Source organism: Budorcas taxicolor, chromosome 17, assembly GCF_023091745.1.
Source record: "Budorcas taxicolor isolate Tak-1 chromosome 17, Takin1.1, whole genome shotgun sequence".
In the NCBI taxonomy this organism is placed as follows: Eukaryota; Metazoa; Chordata; class Mammalia; order Artiodactyla; family Bovidae; genus Budorcas; species Budorcas taxicolor.
In genome coordinates this window covers 3,416,148-3,422,147 of record NC_068926.1, presented here as the reverse complement: position 1 = coordinate 3,422,147, position 6,000 = coordinate 3,416,148, and positions in this window count along the sequence as shown.

The window sequence follows — 6,000 nt, the reverse complement described above, 5'->3', positions numbered from 1 at the left end:
CATCTCACAGGGCTGTTTTATTTAATGTGCTAATAAATGTAAAACATTAAAGAAATGTCATAAAAGCTGATTTTTATTATAAAGTAAATGAAGCTATTAGAACAGTTTCTGGTAAATAGTAAGAACTCAATAAATGTTGACTTGTATTATTAATCACATAATTGTCTAGATAATCCATAAATTTTATTGATCATCCTATAAAGAAGGGAAGCCTGGTTTCTGTTTTCTTTTACTTCTTCTAACTTGAACTCTTGGTTTGCTAAATTCAATCTAAGAAGAAAGCACCACTGGACTTGAAAGAAAAGCGAATTAATGCAAACAGAACAAAAGATTAAGTTTAAAAAGAGAGACTGGCTCTCCTTTGTTTGTTCACTAACAGTTAACTAGATTGTGACTCCTGTACGTGGTTCTTTCCCATTCTTTTCCGTACCTAGGAAAGAACCTTTGTGGTCATCATGTGCCCTGTAGGCTTTGATCAGATGGTATTTATAACTATACGAAAATGAAGCAAACAAAACAGGTTCTTCACCGTTCTGTCTAGAGAAACAAAGCTGGCCTAAATACAGTTCTCTAGCTCCTTGGAAAAGACGTTGTTGTTTTTCAGTCAGTAAGTGGTGTGCGACTCTTAGCGACCCCATGAATTGCAGCACGCTAGGCTCCCCGTCCTTTACTATCTCCCGTAGTTTGATCAAACTCATGTCCATCGAGTTTGTGATGCCATCCAGCCGTCTTACCCTCTGTGGTCCCCTTCTCCTCTTGCCCTCTGTCTTCCACAGCATCAGGGTCTTTCCCAATGAGTGGCCCTTGGCATCAGGTAGCCAAGAAAAAGTTGGGGGCTCCCATATATTTATCTTGTTTGATTTTTTTCCTTCTCAAACTCAGAATTTGGAAGGGAATGGGGAGTGCAGGGGGAAACTTTAACTTTTCGGCGCAAACTTCAAAATCAGAAGGAAGGAGTTGAGCCGGCAACCCTAATCAACGTTTTGCGGGCTTGATGGTTGGACCTGATCTCAAAGTGTTGCAACGCGGGGCCTCCGGGCCCGGCTGGGCGCTGTGGCGCTCGGCCAGTAGGGGGCGCGCGGGAGCGGAGGGCCCACGGGGTGGCCGTGAGCGCGCGGGGCCGCGCGGCTCTGGGCTTCCGCGCGCGCGACGAGCGGAGGCTGGACGCTGCGCCCGCTTCGGCGACCCTCCGGCCCGGAATTGGGCTCCCCCAGGCGGCCACGTCGGCCGCGGGGCCGCGGAGACTGGGCGCCCGGGCGGAGGCAGGGGACCGGCGAGCGCGGGAGCGTGCGCGGGGCTGCGCCTCCGCTTTCTGGGGAGACGCGGCGGTGTCAGGTAACCTCATTAGCCGCGCCCGGCGGCCGCGTCCCCGCCCCGCGGCCCCAAAAGGAGAGGCGGAAAGGGGGGGCGCCGAGTCAGCTGCAGCCGCAGCCCGGGTCTGGGCCCCGCTGGTGGTGCTTGGACTCTGCCAAGCCAGAGGCCCGCCCGGCTTCCCGCTCCGGAGGAGGCTCGGCCCGGGGCCCTCGCGCATCCCCTCCCTGGCCAAGTGCCAGCCTTTCCTGGCCTGTGCTGGTCAAACCTCCGTCCCCACTTCGTGCAGCTCCTTTTCTTCATGTCCTGCTCTTCCCTTTGGAAATCTTCACTTCCTAGTCTGCAGAATCGTTCAGCAGATGTTGGCAACAGTGGATTCCTTAAAGGAATTGGGGTTGACTATTGGTTGAGTTTGAGGGGGGAATAGGAACTGTTTGCACCTGAATGGTTTAGGAGTGTCTTGTGCCTTTGGCCCCCTAAAAAATTGTTTGAATTATTAAAATTGAAAGTGAAAATATATCCTCTCTCTATCCCCCTTTGTGAGCACCTTGATAAGTCAAGTGAAGGAAAGCATGCAGAATCAGATCCCTTCTCTTCAAGTTCTGACTATACATAGCGCTAGTGACATCTGGTAATCAGGCCTAATTATTTACATGGGAATCTTAATTATTCACATGGAAATCACCTAGCAAAATGCAGTGAGCAATGAACACAGAATTCATTTTGAGCAGAGTTAAACCTTCGTTTGCATTGAACTGTGTTTGACACCTGGGCCTGCCCTCTTTGCAGTGTCTGTCTGCTTGATTTGAGGGCCATTGTCTCTGTCGTGAAATGCCAAACCTTGGTCTGACTGTCATTGTGTCCCCAAATTCTACTGACATTCATTCCTTTTGGTTTATTGTCTTAGTATTTTTTTAAAGGCCCCCCCATGAATGGCAGTTACATGGGAAGGATGGTCATAATAGGTAGAAGAGCCTGGTCTGGAATTCAGGAAACAAGGCTCACTTCTGAAGGCCTTTGCTCAGGGTTTTGTTTTGGGCTCAGTTCTATTGCTAACTGGCTACGTGACTCTGGTTGTTCAATTTATTTTATCCTTCAGAACCTCGTTTTTCTCATTTCAGGGAAGCTAGTAACACCAATAGCCTCCTAGTATTCTTTTCTTGCCTGGAGAATCCCAGGGACAGAAGAATCTGGCAGGCTACAGCCCATAGGGTCACAAAGAGTTGGACGCGACTGAAACAGGTTAGCAGGCACACACTGGCCAATGACTGTGCTAAATTCAGCGGTCGGTCTTGACCTTCACCCTCCTTGACCTATCAATGGTATCGGACCAAATTAATCAGTGTGTCTTTAAAGTTCTTTCTTCTGGAAGTCTTATGATTTCTGTCTTCCTCCCTCCCACTCTTTCTCAGTCTCCTTGACTGGATCCTCTTTGTTTCGTAGGCCTTCCCCCTGACTCACCTACTCTGTAGGTTTGCTAGACCCCACATGTATGCCTCTAACATAGACTTGTCCTCCTGTAAAACCCGTATTCAGGTGTCCCGCTGCCTTTTTGATATCTTTCATAAAAGGCATCTTAGGAGTACCACGTTTAAAGCTGAAACTCCTGATCTTCATTCCCAGATCTGCCTCCCTCCATCCTCTCGTCTTGTCTGTCTCCGTAAATGGCGATCCCGTCTCTTCATGCTCAGGCCAAGACCGCTGCAGTCAAACTTGTCTTTCACCATCATTCTAGTATAAAGCACCACCCTTCTGATTGGACTGTAGAAATAGCCTCCTGCCTCGTCTCTCCTTGCCCTTCTACAGCCTATTCTTGTAGCTGCAGGAGCAATCATGCAAGTTAGTCATGTCCTGTGTTGGTTGAAAGCTGTCCGATGATTCATCACCTTCAGAGTAAAATCCAAAGTCCTTAAAGTGACCTAAAAGACAGTGATTTAGTCTCAGCTCCTTTTCTGGCCTCATATCTTTCTTGTCACCCACCCCCCTCCAGTTATTAGCACTGCTGGCATGTTGACCTCCCAGCTATTATTATGGGTTGGTGCAAACGTAATTGCAGTTTCAGACCATGAATTTTAAATATTTATAAGTAGCCTCAAAAACATCTTTATTTATTAAAATAGGAACCGATACAATCAATGCATTTTAGACAATAGGAAATAAGTTTGTTTATTCCTGTAGCATAAAAATTTGTGCTTCGGAATTCAATGAACTCTTGGAAAGCATTTTCTGCCTCCTGCTGGTTGTGGAAGGGTTTTCCCTGCATAAAGTTGTCAAGCAGCTTGAAGCAGTAGTTGGTTGGTGAGGATATGACAGATGAGGCAAAACTTCATAACCAAATTCATTCAACTTCTGAAGTGCTGGTTATGTGACATCAGTTGGGCAGTGTGAAGAATTGGGCCCTTTCTGTTGACAAAGCTGGCTGCAGGCTGGGCAGTTTTCAGTGCACCTCAGGGATTTGTTGAGCATCCTTCTCAGATGTAATAGTTTCTCAGGGATTTAGAAAGCTGTAGTGGATCAAACTGGCAGCAGACCACCAAACAGTGACCATAACCTTTTGTGTGTGTGCAAGTTTGGCTTCTTCTTGCTCCAGTCACTGAGCTGGTTGTTGCTAATTGTCCTATAAAATCCACTGTTCATTGCATATCACAGTCAGATTGAGAAACGGTTGTTGTGTATAAAATAAGACAACACAACTCTTTAAAATGATAGTTTTGATTTTTGGTCAGTTCATGAGTTCACTTATTGAGCTTGTTCACCTTTCCAATTTGCTTTAAAGGCCAAGTGACTGTAGAATGGTTGGCGGTTGACTTCTTTGGCAACTTCTCATGTCATTGTAAGAAGATCAGTTTCAATGATTGCTCTCCATCCATCATCAACTTCCAAAGGCTCTCATCTCCTTTGTAAAACTTCTTGAACCACCACTGTACTCTACGTCCATTAGTAGTTCCTGCGCCAAATGCATTGTTGATGTTGCAAGTTGTCTCGCTGCTTTGCAACCCATTTTGAACTCAAATAAGAACGTTGCTCAATTTTGCTTTTTGTCTCACATTGTTTCCATAGTCTGAAATAAATATAAAGCACACAGCAAGTAATAAGTCGTTAGCAAAAATAATAATAATAAAGCAAGAAATGCTCATTAAAATGATGTATAACATAACTAAATTTATTTAAAAACATGTTCCAGTAATCAGACAGCAAATTTTAACAATGCAAAACTGCAATTTCTTTTACACCAGCCTAACATTCTCATAGGCCAAGAACATTCCTGTTTTGGGGACTTTGCACTTAATAGTCTCTGCGTCTGGAACACTCTTTCTGCAGGTGACTCATGGCTGGCTCTACTTCCTTCAGGTCTCTGCTCACTCAGATATCTTATGAAAGACGCTTGGCCACTCCATACTCAATAGCTACAGTTCTACCCAATCCTGCCTAGTACCTCCTAACCACTTACTTTGCCTTATCTTTCTCCACTGTACTTGCCAACTGGACAAATATTTGTTGGGTTTCTTGTTTCCTCTTCACACCCCCTCCCCAGAATGTAAATTCCAAAGGCAACTTTATTCGCTGCTGTGTCTCCCATGCCCGGAACAGTGTTTGGAATGTGTCTTAGACACTTCGGGATTCTATAACAAAATGCCGGAGATTGGGTAGCTTACAAATAGCAAAAATTTATTTCTCAGAGTCCTGGAGGCTGGAAGGGGATCTGAGAACAGGGTGCCAGCATGGACGGGTAAGGCCTCTCTTCTTTATTGTACCTTTACATGTCAGAAGAATCTAGGGAGAATCCCAATGATGAACTAAGCACCACCCAAAGCCCTCACCTCCTAATACCATTCTACTAGGCATTAGGACTTCAGCATATGAATTTTGATGGGATACAAACGTTCAGTCCAAAGCAGCAGGTAAGGTTATCAGTTCAGTTCACTTAAGTCACTCAGTCTTGTCCGACTCTTTGTGACCCCATGAACTGCAGCACATTAAGCCTCCCTGTCCATCACCAATTCCCAGATTCCACCCAAACCCATGTCCATTGAGTTGGTGATGCCATCCAACCAACCCATCCTCTGTCGTCCCCTTGTCCTCCTGCCCTCAATCTTTCCTAGCATCAGGGTCTTTTCAAATAAATCGGTTCTTCACATCAGGTGGCCAAAGTATTGGAGTTTCAGCTTCAGCATCAGTCTTTCCAATGAATATTCAGTCCTTTCAAGGAATATTCAGTCCTTTAGGGTGGACTGGTTGGAACTCCTTGCAGTCCAACGGATTCTCAAGAGTCTTCTCCAACACCACAGTTCAAAAGCGTCAATTCTTCAGTGCTCAGCTTTCTTTATAGTTCAACTCTCACATCTGTACATGACCACTAGAAAAACCATAGCCTTGACTAGATGGACCTTTGTTGACAGAGTAATATCTCTGCTTTTGAATATGCTATCTAGGTTGGTCATAACTTTCCTTCCTAGGAGTAAGCCTCTTTTAACTTCATGGCTGCAATCACCATCTGCAGTGATTTTGGAGCCCGGAAAAATAAAGTCAGCCACTGTTTCCACTGTTTCTCCATCTATTTGCCATGAAGTGATGGAACCAGATGCCATGAGCTTTAAGCCAACCTTTTCACTCTCCTCTTTCACCTTCATCAAGAAGCTCTGTAGTTCTTCTTCACTTTCTCCCACAAGGGTGGTGTCATCTGCATAT